The sequence below is a fragment of the Protopterus annectens genome, chromosome 8.part0 (genome assembly GCF_019279795.1).
Source record: "Protopterus annectens isolate FY-2018-M chromosome 8.part0, PAN1.0, whole genome shotgun sequence".
Taxonomy (NCBI): Eukaryota; Metazoa; Chordata; order Ceratodontiformes; family Protopteridae; genus Protopterus; species Protopterus annectens.
In genome coordinates this window covers 1,378,435,502-1,378,449,677 of record NC_056741.1, presented here as the reverse complement: position 1 = coordinate 1,378,449,677, position 14,176 = coordinate 1,378,435,502, and the positions used below count along the sequence as shown (strand labels likewise).

General features: G+C 42.3%; 1 protein-coding gene across 1 annotated transcript in view; it reads right to left on the bottom strand.

Annotated features, from left to right (window-relative positions):
* The window catches only part of PCSK7 (proprotein convertase subtilisin/kexin type 7), a 1,762,277-nt gene that overhangs the window by 706,304 nt on the left and 1,041,797 nt on the right, over nt 1-14,176 (bottom strand). The gene's annotated exons all lie outside the window — the stretch shown is intronic.

Below are 14,176 nucleotides of genomic sequence, written 5' to 3'. Positions count from 1 at the left end.
AGGCACAAGGATGATCCTGCTGAGCTTGTCCACTAAAATGTTGGATTTCCCAAGAATGTCCATTGCCATAAGAAAGTGGTTGGATGAGATTGCCCACTGCCATACTCTTACTGCTTCTTGACAAAGGGGGCAGGATTTGGTTCTCCCCATTTGTTGATGTACAAAGACTACTGACATGCTGTCCATTTGTATTTCAATAGTCCCTAGAGGGAGAAAGGTCTGAAAGGCCTTCAATGCTAGAAGCACAGCTCTCGTCTTTAGGACACTGATATGCAAATTAGTCATTTGTGGGGACCACTGAACAGTCTGCCCAAAAGTAATGCTCCCCCCACCCCAAATGGGAGGCATCTATAGTCAATGTGGTGCTGAGGGGGGGTTGGGGATAAACGGACAACCTTAATCAATCTCCTCGGAATAAATTCACCAAAGAGGAGACTTTCTACATGCTTGAGGTAATTTTACTAGATGTTTTAAGGAATGATACTGAAATGACCATTGACCTGATAGGGTCGACTGAAGTATTAGTATTCTCATGTGGAGATGAGCAGTGGGAATTAAATTTATTGCTGCTGCCATCGATCCTAGAATTTTGAGGACCAGTTTTGCTGGGGGAGAAGGAAGAGAAAGAATCTGTTTGATGTGTGTCTTCAAAGTAAGAATTCTGTTTTGAGGCAGAAGAGCTAGAGAAGTGATTGCGTCCAAGCAATCCCCTATAAAGTTGAAGACTTGAATTGGTGAAAGTTGTGACTTATGCATATTGACAGTGATTCAAAGTGAGAGTGATAGCTGGAGTAAAAAGCCTCTGATCCTTATGAATAGATGCCTGGTCACTGCGGTAAGGAGCCATTCTTCTAAAAAGGGAAATACACTGAATCCAAGCAGTCTCAGGTGAGCTGCTACCACTACCATGCATTTGGTGAACACCCTGGGGGCTGCAGTAAGACCAAAGGGCAGGGCTCTGAAGTGAGAATGGCTGGGTCCCAGGCAGAAGTGTAGATACCTTTGAGAATGCCTGTTCATTTTGATGTGATAGTATGCATCTTGAAGATCTACTGAGCATATACAAACTGAACCGTGACCATAAGGAATTTGGAATTCTTTACAAACTGGTTTAGATAACCGAGATCCAAGATAGTTCTCAGGTCCCCTATCTTTTTTGGCACTAAAAAGACTCGAGTAAATTCCAGATCCTGTTTGTTCTGGAGGGACCTCTTGCATGACTCTTGTCTACCAATTTTCTGATATCTTGAGCTGCTAACTCTCTCTGATTGGGCGGAACATCAGAGACAGTTTTCCTTGTTTTTATAGGAATTTGTAAAAAAGGGAATGAAATGTCCTCCAGATATCATCCTTTGTACCAAAGAGTAACTCGTGATGGCTAGCCAGGCTTTTTGCTGCAAGGATAAGCACCCCCTGACTGCCTCCAGAGAGGGACAGTCAGCAACCTTTCGGGAATGCTGGAAGGATCTGTCCAAAAAAGAATCTTGAGATCCTTGGATCTGTGGAACCCTCTGCCACATGGGTGATGTCTGCCACTATAGTTATTCCCCTCTCTGCCTCTGGAGGAAAAATCCCCTTGCAATTCCTGTAAAGGACCTTGAGACTTTTGGAACCACATCTTACTGCCACGTTGATTCCTACAGAAAGTCTCTGTGGGGTAGGAAAGTGCATTCTAATGGCAGACAAGGTTTTTCTGTCCTATTCAGTGTGGAAGAGAGTCTCTAACTATTGTCCCAAACAAAGATGATCCCTCAAAGGGAGCACTGACGAATGACGCCTTTAAGGGCTCTGCAAAATCACACAATTGTATCCAGGTATGTCTCCTTATGGCTATGCCTGAATCGGCTGTCCCCAAGGTAGCTTCTGCAGCATGTGAGATTAACCTCATGGACGCATTTGTAATCAATTGTAGGGTGGCCATTCACAAGGAAAAAGACTTCTGTTCATCTGTGGCCATGGACCCTGGGGCAGAACTAGAAAGTTCCTTTACCAAGTCCCTCTACAGTCTGGTGAGATGTGCCAGGTAGTTCAGCAATCACAGGGCAAATGTCGCTGATGCATACACTTGCTTCCCAAACCTGTCCAAAGCCCTAGACTCTCTGTTAGGGGGATGGACAGTGGAGCTTGTTCAGATAGCTCCTTCTTGGTGGCTGCAGCAATAACCATAGCATCTACAGGAATCCCTTTAGTCCAGTACTGTCTATCAGCAGGGATGCTTAAAATGTTGTTGAGGCATTTGGGGATAGTCTATCAGCAGGGATGCTTAAAATGTTGTTGAGGCATTTGGGGATAGGTTCCACAGACTCCAGTTCCTTCTATGCCCTACAGGAGACAAGGTCTATAAGCTCATCCAGGGGGGGGTAACCCAAGACATAGACAGGCCAGTCCCGAAGGCTTCCAAGAACACCAATTCCTCATGGGAAAGGGTTCAGGAAGACCAACCACCTTTCTGATGAAGGATCTCTAAGGCATCTCCAAATAAAACATCTTCAGGTGGAGATCTAGGAGGCCCTTCCCCTTCATCAAAATTGGTGTCTTCTGTGAGGGATTCCTGTGGGGAATCCAAGTGCCTCCTCTTGCACACCCCTCTTCTGAGGGACCTCCTCAGTGGGATGTTCCGAGAAGGTATCAGAAGAGATGGGGAGCTCCCTGGTGGGAACTGCTTGAAAGCTCATCTGGGCTGGCTGTCCCTGAGATGTAGGATGCAAGTATTCAGACACAGGATCCAAAGAGGGTCTAGATCATGCATCCAAAGAAGGGAGAGTCGAAACTACACTGGGATGAGATAATGCCCTCTTCACCACTTCAAACACAGAGGGACCAAGAGAAGCCGAGGACAATCCCACTGGAGTCAAGGCTCCAGGAGCAGACAATCCCTGAACCCCACCAACCCTCTGCTCCAAGGGAGGAGTCAGAGCTGAGCTATCCAGTGCCAAAGCTCAGAGAAGAAGCAACAGCTCCAAAAACTTTGGAGCCAAAGTCAACCCCTTTGATCCAACACAAATGCCTCAGCTCCGACAGCCGTCATACTCCAACAGTGTTGGAGCCAATCGGGTTAGAGAAGCAGCCAGAGTCAAAGATGAAATAACCTTTGGATCTGACAGTTCAACTCTCGGGGCTCTCAGATCCAAGGACTGTGAAACAGCTGGTCAGAACAGAGAAGGAGCAAGTACAAGTTTGAAGGAATGTTGACAGCTCACGGATCCAATCAGAGACAGAGCTGGGAAGAACTCCATCTGGATTTGTGTTTGCAGGAATTTCCTCATCATGCTATCGATCTCTGACTAGGGCAGACTAGGGGAAGACCTAATGGAAGAGGATGTAGAAGGTGGCCCTGACAACTTCTTGGGAGCCTTTTGTAAAAAGGAGACCTTAATCTTGGGGATACCAGCTCCAGATAAAATCTAGGAGCACGGGGCCAAGGAGATGTGACAGTAGATTATGCTGAATCTGAAAACTTCTGATCTGAGGTCTTAGAAACCTTCTTTGGTGGCTTTAAAGAAGGTGTAGACTGAAGACCGAGCAGGTGAGCGTTTATGTTGCCCCATGGGCTCCATCTATTTTTGAGAGGGGGGTTTGAGCCCCTTGATTTTTTTAAATGCTGGCTCTCCCCCAGGGTTGAATGACATGATTTCAATTACTAGTAAACTAAAATTAAATGTATTCAACAGGTGACTAGGTAATATACAAACCTAACTTCCCTTTTGTGTATACCTCTTTATTGTATTTAATAGTAATTTAAAGTAACTAGGTAAGCCTAGGTATGACAAAGAAGCATTTGATCAGATTCTCAATGAATTTTTCTTTGTGTTAAGTATGAGCATAGTCTCTGTCTTATTTTTAAACAATATTTACTTGGTTTAAAACAATTAATTCATTTTACAACAAACCTTTATGGTTGTTTTTAATTTTGAAATAATAATATTTTTAATTTCTTATGTTTCAAATTTTTGTTAGGAGACTGGTTGCTGCTTTTTGGTATTTCATTGTTAATACTTAAATATGCAATTATTTTATTGACCAATTATGTTAATCATTGGTTGATTAATATATTGGGTTTAATATCTATGTATATAAGTAAGGGGGTTACTTGTTTTAACTGTCTGATGAAATTTGGTCACAGGTACCAAACGAAAGTGCTTACTTTGTGGTAAATAAAAGTTTGGTGGTGCAGCTGGTGTTCCTGGCCTCGTCTGTTGGATCTGTGTTTGCTGGTTATTTTTATTCCTGGTTCTTGGCTCCCTGAAAAAGTGTCTGTAGATGAAGGGGATTTTGGCAGGAGTCCTTTCAAAATTAATTTATTCCTCATGACACTTGTCTTGTGCTGGGCACAAATAATAAACACATGCCCTGTGGGCATCAGAACTGGGGACCTTATGCCCACAGGAAGTGCATTTCTTAAATCTAGTCAGCATACCAGCCATGCTGGAAAACACAAAACAAAGAAGTTGAGAGAAAAGGATTTTTTTAAAGGAGGAAAAGTATCAACTACCAACAATGGTATTAATAAGAAATTACTGAAGGGTAAAGAAAGAGAGGAATGGACTATCAGCAATGGTAGTAGAGAAACACCAAAAATAAAACTCAGTACAGAAAATTGTTGAGGGTAAGGGGGGCTTAGTTAAATAAGAAAGAGAAGAAAAATTGTAAAAAGATAACAAAAATAGTTAGCTGTTCACTCAAAATCCCCAGGAGGAGCTCAAGCAATCACAATTCCAACCATCCTGAAGAGTGGCAAACGAGATCTGAGGTACTGTAGTGGTTATGGGCATTATGAGTAAGGAAGGAGCTTGAGAGTCGGATCCTAAAATCTTTAGAAAGTGGCAGAGTCAAATCCGACAATTGTATCCAAGCCCATTCGATGAGGAACAAGTGAAAATGACAAACATCAGATCAGGCTTTGAACCACAAGAATGGAGGAACACAATGGTTATCCCAGTTCACAAAGGTGGACCATCAAATGACCCCAGAAACTATAAACCTATTAGTCTGACAAGTCTAACATGCAAAGCCATGGAATTAATTAAAGAAATGATATACGCAATCATCAGACACTGGGGCCCAACCTAGTCTTGCTTTGACAAGGGAACGTCATGCCTGCTAAACATGGTAGGCTTCTTGAGAAAGCCATCAAGGCAATGGGTGAGGGGAAAAGTTCATACCGCCTACCTAGACCTGGCAAAGGTATTCAGTATAATATCCCACTTGGGTATAGTTGAAAACATAATGAACTGGGCATAAAGCCTCACACAACTCGCTAGATTATCAGCTGGCTCACAGAGGACCCAGGAATTCAGGATTGGTAATAACACCTCCACTAAAAGACTGTCATTAACAGGGTGCCACAAGGCTCCATGCTGGCACTGCTCCTATTTGGCATCTAATACTTGGAGGTAAAGGCTAATGTCAAGGGGCCTTTGGTTGATCAAGTTCACAGATGACTGCAAATTTGGAGCCATCATAGACTCCCTCAAGACAAACATCTTACAAGAGGTCTAACATAGATAAATGACTAATGACAAACTCACGGATTAAAACCCATGCCAAGAAATGCATTATAGTGCCTTTTGGGAAACTGCCACCCAGGATAATTACTACATTGATAAGGTGCCCCTAAGAGTTAACTCAGTAGAGAGTCAGGGACCTGGGAACATACGTAGATAGAAATCTGGTCTTTGACCAACATGTGACCAAGACAGTAAGAAAATCATTCTATGTCACCCGACATGGCATCCAGGTCTAAGGAAGCCATAGTGCCTCTTTATTTGGCCCTTATGAGACCCATCATTGAATAATAATGCCCCCTTCAGCAGGTACCTGCCAGACATACGAACAGCTGAAATGTCTAAAAAGGTTCCTCAATGGGAGAATCCAGGGTATAAACACATCGTCCTATACAGATTACCTTAAAGCTTTGTCTCTGTATTCTGTGGTCTACAGGTTACTGAAAGGCAATCTATACCTGGCATACAAGGCATCCTCAGATCCAGCTCTGATGAACCTTCTGCACGTCCACAAAATGAACAGCATCAGAAACACTAGATCCAAGGATTTAAATTCTGCTTGTGACATCAATGACAGGTTGGTGAGACAGATATGTGTCTCATAGGATCCCTATGTTGCGGAACAGGCTCCCCAACAATGCAAGTCCATCCCTAACCCTATTTAGGTGTAATCTTGACCAATGGAAGGTAAATCAGAAATTCACTCCAGTCTGGCCCCCATGCCTCTGACAGACAGAGGCAGATAGTAATGGTCAAACTAACATACCCCACCAAACATCTAGAAACTTCCTAACATACTCCACTCCTAACAAACATCCATGACACATACAGACAAAATTGGGTTGGACTGCACAGTTAGGCTTATAAAGGCCCTGCTGGTCATTAGCCTAGTATATACCTATAAACTATGAGAAAGACAAAGAATGACTCTCTGTAATGGACACTGCCAGCCAAAAAGCATGCCCACACAGAAATCATCAGAAAGATTCATTACTGTAGTCTGTCTCAATGGCAAAGACTTCAGCCACAATGGGTAGAAATAAAGCTAAGAAAAGCTCCTAACAGGAAAACGCCAGGCCCAGATGCAGTACCTAACTTCTGGCAAAAAGTATTAACACCTTTACATGAAAATTTACTTATGAGCAAGAACTAGTTACATGTGCACCATGAACAGACACCAGCCTGGTCAACAACAGGAAAAACAATACTCCTACTTAACAGAGAACCTACAAGCTATCTGAGAAACTACAGACCAATAACTACTTGGATTCAGATGATGTATAAACTACATACTGGAATTGATGCCGACAGAGTTTATAGTCAGAAGAAAACTCAATCATGGCAATAGAACAAAAGGGTAACAAAAGAAAGTCTTATGGAACAAAGGATCATTTGTTGTTAAAGTCATAAATGGGAAATGTAAAAGGAGAAGAATCCAAGTATGGCATGGACAGACTACAAAAAAGCATTTGACAGTATTCCAGATTCATGGACAAAAGAGTGTTTAAAAATGTATAAGATACAATCTACACTGATCAATTACATTACAGCAACAATGAAACCATGGCAAACCACCTTGCAGTTAAGTCATGATAAAGGACAAATTATTATTCCAGGGATAAAAATTCAGAGGGATATTCCAGGATGACTCTGTCACCGCTGCTCTTTTGTCTTGCCTTTAACCCATTAAGCTGTCTACTTAACAGATTAGGTCATGGCTATAGTTTGGCTCCCAAACAACAAGGTGTAAAGACTTCTCATCTTCTTTTTGTAAATGATGCAAACTGTATAGTTCATCAGATGTGGAACTGATAGCATAACCGAAAGTGGTCAGAACTTTTTCAGATGATATAAGAATGACATTTGGTCTTGATAAATGTGCCAAAGCTACCTTTAAATCAAGAAAGCTGCAGCACCAATAAAATATCAGCCTGGGACAGGAATGTGATAAAAAAAGGAGTGTATAAATATTTGGGAATTGATGAAGGATCAACAATAAAACATGAACAAATGCAATAAAACTTAGCAAGGAATATTTTAGAAGACTAAAATTAGTATTGAAAACAGCGCTGACATCTAGGAACAAAGTCCAAGCTAATTTGCTCTTCCTGTCCTAACAAAGATTTGGAGTGACTGACTGGCCCCAGAAGGTATTGAATCGGTTGCAGAGGAAAAGAAGAAGGATGATAAATACTTCTCAATTTATTTATAAAAATCAATGTACACCACAACTATATATTTTCCATTGTGAAAGAGGTATGGCCCTCCTCAAAATTGATTACATGTATAGATCTGCAATTGTAGGACTGCATACATTATCTGCTGACCTCACAATACCCAAATGTAGTGAAAGTTTTAAAACATGAGGAAAATAAGTCTAAGATGATTTCCTGGCTTTGTTTACCAAAAGCATATTGGTGTCAAGCGGGAACAGAAATCAAACCAGAAGTAGATAAAAATCAGGCAGCAACTGAATGTGCAAAAAAAAACACAAAAGAAAGTATATAAGGTGAAGGATCAGATGAGAAGGCAAGAAATGTGGAAAATGCATAAATACAGTTGCATGTACAGAAAACTCTTGGAACAAACCCATTTTGATCAGGATTAAATGCAGGAATGGTTAAGGAGACATGGATTTAAACCAAAAGACATAAGGTTAATATTGGCATCCCAAGATAATGGACTACATACAGATTGGTTTACAAAGTGAACTGGGAAAAACAAAAAATATAGGTTTTGTAAAGCAAAATTGGAAACAGTCACACATCTTGTTACTGGCTGTGATATACTAATGGCAGAATGAATGTATACTGAAAGGCATAATAATGTGGCAAGACTGTTGCATTTGGGATTGTGCAATTATAATATTGAAGTAGCTGTAAAACACTGGAAATATGAGAGACAAAGCATTATCGAAAATGATGAAGTTTGTATCACATGGAATCACCCATTAATAACATTTCAAAAAATAGATGTGAGAAAACCAGATACAGTAGTCTATGAAAAGAAGACAAAAGTAGCGTTGATCATTGAAATTGCTACGTCCAGTGACTACAGTGTCTTATGTACAAAAGTGAGACAAAATCATAAAATAGTAGGATTTGCAAGCAGAAATGAGGGCAATGTGGAGGAAGGATACCCAGGCAGTTCCAATAGTAGTGGGAGCAATGGGTCGTGTTAAAAAGAATTTACAGTCATACTTAGATACGTTACCAATACATGTAATTCCGTAAGAACTGCAGGAGGAGCCAGTACTAGGCACACTGCAGGTGCTGTGAAGAGAACTTCTGACCAACATCAAAGATTGAAACAATACTAATTTCATGAACTTTAATCATACTTTGACTTAGGAATGGGATCAATTCTAGCCATGGCATTACAAGCCCAAAAGACTTGGAGAAATTAAAAAAGGTACAGCAAGTTATTTCCACCCCAGGTTATTCTCCCCTTTCTGCCTGCCAAACATCAGCCTTCCCAATATGTCTCAAACTCATCTGTCATAAGCACAGGGGACCCTTCCTCACACAATGTGATAAGATGACCAGGGGAACATTGTGACCCAGATGGCACAGAAAATCTCCTATTCCCACCTTTTTCCCTACATCAGTCCATTTTAAGGGGGAGTGCTAATCTCCTACAGCCCTGAAGATCTTATTTCAGCCAAAACAGGGGTTGCTGGGTTGCAGGACAGACCCTAACTGACATGACACTTTCCCCTGACGGTCCTTCTTACTGGGAAAAGGCAATGAGGGCATCTTCTCTTTAAGCCCCATTTCCAAGGTAGCTGACACCACATCACCACGAGAGGCCTACAATGCTTTCCCTGTGCACATGCATGTTCCAGTGCATGCAGTTCTTATGAAAATTACCATCACCAGCTTGGTAGCACCAAGTTCATATACCCAGTTCTGGCCCATTCAATGCCACACAAGTCTTCACTTGCATGGTAGTAATCAGGCAGCCAAAACCACCTCTCCCTACGCACAGGATGAATAATCTGGCAGCAGCTGTTTAAGTTTACTATTTAAATTTTATTTCTCTCTTTTGTGATGTCTTTTCTTACTGGTTTTACTATCCTCTTACTTACATTAGTCTTCATTTTATAGGGACCACATTTTTGTCTATTACTGTTATGTAAGTATGCATTTATATCACGTTATCGAAAGATGAAAATACGAACGATATTTCATCGGCCCCTAAACATCTAAATATGAAAATATCGAACATTCAGAACATTAAATTTTTTCCCATGGAAAAAATTCACTGCTCCAAAACACATACACACAACACAAGCACATCAAACAAACAGCAACCACACACATACACTTAAATTCCTACATCTAACGCTACACTAAGCTAAACATACACTACTATCTACCAACTTACCTTAACCCAAACCCTAACCCTAAGGTCCGTCACTATCGTACACTCACCTAACCCGTGCCCTAACCCTAACTCACTTAAACTGCCCCTAAACCTAAAGTCTGTCACTATCACACACACGCCTAACCCAAGCCCTAACCCTAACACACTTAACCCGCCCCTAACCCTAACATACAAACAATTGCACACTTACCTGAACCCAACCCGTAACTTTCCACCACAGCGCTAAGAATAGCGAAGCCACAGAAACGGCCAACCGAATTCTTTCCCGAGGAAAGAATTTGCTGTTCTGCAGCTTAGCTATTCTTATCATTCGCTGAATAGTATTTGATATCAGAACATTCAAAGTTTTAATACTTCGATGTTCTGATATAGACCCGTAAGTATAGGTCTACTGCACTGCAGTCAATGCTTTATCCCTGTAAGCCACACAGATGGGCTCAGATTCAGCAAAAGCTGGCAAATATGGCAGGGAGGGAGAAGGCTTCCAGTAGCTACCATCCAGAGAGCAAGCTCTGGGTGCCTATGGCACAGCAAGACAGTTATCCAGGATATATGACAAACAAGCCCTGACTGAGATACTAACTTAGCATGTAATGGAGATTAATATAAATATATATATATATATATATATAAGATCTGGGCATCTCCTCCTGCATGGGTTCTTTATAGACTTGCTCTCCCCCTCCCAGTGAGATAATTATTTTGTTTACAAATAGGTTGCTCTTTATTTATTTTTTCTTTTTCTCACTTATTTTGCTTTTGCCGTACATCACAGCATTTGCAGAATGTTTTTTTCAGGGGTATAAAGTAAAGATAGAATGCCAAAAACTAAGTCTGGTTGCGAGAAATTATATAATGACCACCCTGACCCTTATTAGTGTTTTGAGCTCAAAGGGAAGTGAAGTATATGTGCCATCACAAGCTCAACAGCCTCTTCACATGTCTATGAGAAATTATCCTGCTCTAAACTGGTCCCATAGCATACAGGGACTATGATCCAGCCAATTCAATTATGGACAGTGGCAGAAGAATGAGTACGTGTCACCTACTCACCTCTCCTGGGGGAGGTTGAGGAACATGTCCTCATGTTCATGTCCCATTAATGAGCTTCCAATAGAGACTGATGACCTAGTGGGAGCCATTTGCTCAATGATGAGTAGGCCTAGCCAAATGATGGGCTACATGACTCGTACTTCATCAGACAAAACGTTTTTTTGGATTGACAGCTTTGGTTGGTCTTATGGTTTACTTGGAGAATGTGCAGCTCATATTTTAGGTGTTCATCAGTAGTCAATGTGGAGGACTAGTTAAATTAATGTGCCATCAGATGAGTGAAGGGTAAGCGTGATGAGCAGTGTTGATACTGGTTTAGGTGTGAAGAGCAAACATTTTGTTAGGACTAGGTTAGATTCCAGAAGCCAAGTTTTCACAGGTGTGAAAGAATGCTGAGTTACTTCTTTTAACTTCAGAGATAAGAGAGCTGAACAGATAATGGTGAAATCATATGTGTACTGGATAAGAGTGAAGTTGATTAGCATCATTAGCAGATTGTTGATGCAAACATTGAAGAAAAGTGGGATGAAGATAGATCCTTGAGGGACGGGGAAGAACATGGAGGAGGGTTGTAGCCAAGAGTTCTATGATGAAGGCAAGGTTTGAACCACAGGAAGGGTTTGTCTGATAAGCCTATCCTCAAGAGTCTATGAAGGAGAAGGGGGTACGGGACAGTATTGAAGGATTTAAAGATGTCACAGAATGCTGACAAGATTAAGTTTTCTGTTCCTAAGGGTATTTGCAGTGTTGAGAAATGAACAGAGAGTTGTGCTGGTGCTGTAAGGGGGCTGTTGTGGTTGAGAAAAAGAAGTTATGTCTTACCATAACATTCCATCTATATTGTTGATCCTCGTCCACTCATTACGTAAGGGTTACGGTTCCGATATCGGAACCGAGCCGGCCATATACCAAGCTCGCGCCAGCGATAAACTCTTGATCTAAGCAATCTCTTACCCATAATCCCCCTCTCCCTGTTACCTCAGATTGAGTTTGCAAGTCAGAAAAGGGTAGAAGCTATCTCTGGTCAAATGACCTAAAGAGAAGGATGGTGAGATCCACTAGAAGCCATAGGAGGGGGAAGGAGGGAGGGTCGTAATGAGTGGACGAGGATCAACAATACAGATGGAACGTTATGGTAAGACAACTTCTTTATCTGATATTGTTAATCCTCATCCACTTCCTTATGTATGGGACAGAGTCCCCAGCTATCTCTATTCCTGGGAGGCTTTCATAGAACCAAAAAATGCTCTTCCCCTGGTGGCCAAGTCCAACTTGTAATGATTGATAAAGGTATGAGGAGTGGTCCAAGTTGCAGTTGCACAGATGTCATGTAAAGAGGCTCTGGCATGGAAGGCAGCAGAAGTTGCCACTGACCTTGTTGAATGAGCCTTGATGGTAGTTGGCAAAGAAGTAATGTGTACCGAATAAATACGGGTCACAGTGTCTTAACCATCTAGCCAATGTGACCTTAGCAACAGCGCATCCTAATCTAGATCCAGAAAAAGCCAAAAATAACTGGTCTGATTTATGGAAAGATTTAGTCCTTTTCAAATAGAAACAGAGTTGTCTGTGTACATCTAGGGTATGTAGGCAGTACTCTCCCTCGTTAGAATGAGCAGGAAAAACACTGGCAATTCAATGGTCTGATTAATAGACATTTCAGAAATGACTTTTGGCAAGAAGGAAGGGTTAGTTCTTAAGGATACCCTGTCTGGATGAAAAATCAAGTATGGACTCTTTGTACATAGGGCCTGAAGCTCAGAGATACGTCTGGCAGAAGTAATAGCGACCAAAAACAAGGTCTTCCACGACAGATATTTGAGGTCGCATGAAGCAGCTGGTTCAAAAGGGGGCAATGTCAGAGCTTGAAGAACTAAAGATAAATCCCAAGGTTGAATAGGTTCCCTGAAAGGGGGTTTCAGATGATTCACACCCTTTATGAAGGCTTTACATAACTTGTGAGACATGAGGGAGGAGTCTTGGGCATTCTCGTGGAAATTAGAGATTGCAGCCAAATGTACTCTAATGGTAGATGCTGACAGCCCCGATTGAAAAAGGGCGGTTAGATATTAGAGTACCATCGACACTGGTGCTGAAAAGAGATCAATTTCCTTATCTTTCAGTCAACAGGTAAATCTTTTCCATTTGCCTAGATAAGTCACTCTAGTGGAGGGCTTATGAGATGCAATAAGAATGTCCCGTACTTGTGAGGGAAGATCATTTTGCCTAGCAATCAAGGGAATTGGAGGAGCCAAGCTGTGAGCTTCAGACTGTGCAGGTTGGGGTGAATCAGATTCTGCGGATGGGAGATCAACTCCGAGGTTGGATGAAGAATCCATGGTTGATCTAGCAGGTGAGGCCACAGAAAGGGGAACCAAATCTGACGAGGCCAATATGGAGCAATAAGGATCACTTTGCTCTTCAATCGGCAGGCTTTCTTTAGAAAGTGGAGAATGAGGGGAGTGGGTGGGAAGGCATAAAGAAGACCCGAGGGCCAATCGTGAACTAGAGCATCCCTGGGTGACTGTCCCGGAGGGGGAATCAGGGCAAAGTAGTTGCTGCATCTGAAGTTGGTCGGGGATGCAAAGCGGTCGCAGCACGGATGGCCCCAACGGTGGAAGATCTCTCCGCTGCTATGAGAGGATTCAGGGACCACTCATGAGGTTGAAGAATGCACCTGCTGAGTCTGTCTGCTATCAAGTTGGAACTCCCGGGAATGTGCGTTGCTAGAAGAAAGCGGTCGGTAGCCATCGTCCATCGACAGAGGGGGTAGGATTTGGTTCCACCCTGTTTTTTGATGTACCAGACTACTGCCATGTTGTCTGATTGTATCGTAATTGTCCCTGACGGCAGCAAGGGATGGAATGCCTGCAATGCCAGAAGTACTGCTCTCAGCTCTAAAACATTTATATACAGATGGGCCTCCACTTCAGACCAAGTGCCTTGGACTGTCTGACCCTGACATAGCCCTCCCCACCCCATCAGGGAAGCGTCCGTGGTCACTGTAGCCTTGGGCTGCTGAGGGGAGTAGGGGCGAGACCATTGTGATGGGTTGTGGTTCAAGCACCACTTTATATCTTGCTTGCATCTCTGAGTTATGTGAATCTTGGCTGAAAGGGGAAGCTGGAAAGGATACCATTGGGTGAGCAGTAGCCATTGTAGAAACCTCATGTGAAACCTGGCTAAGGGAACAATGGTGATGCAAGCTGCCATGGAGCCCAACAGCTGCAGGC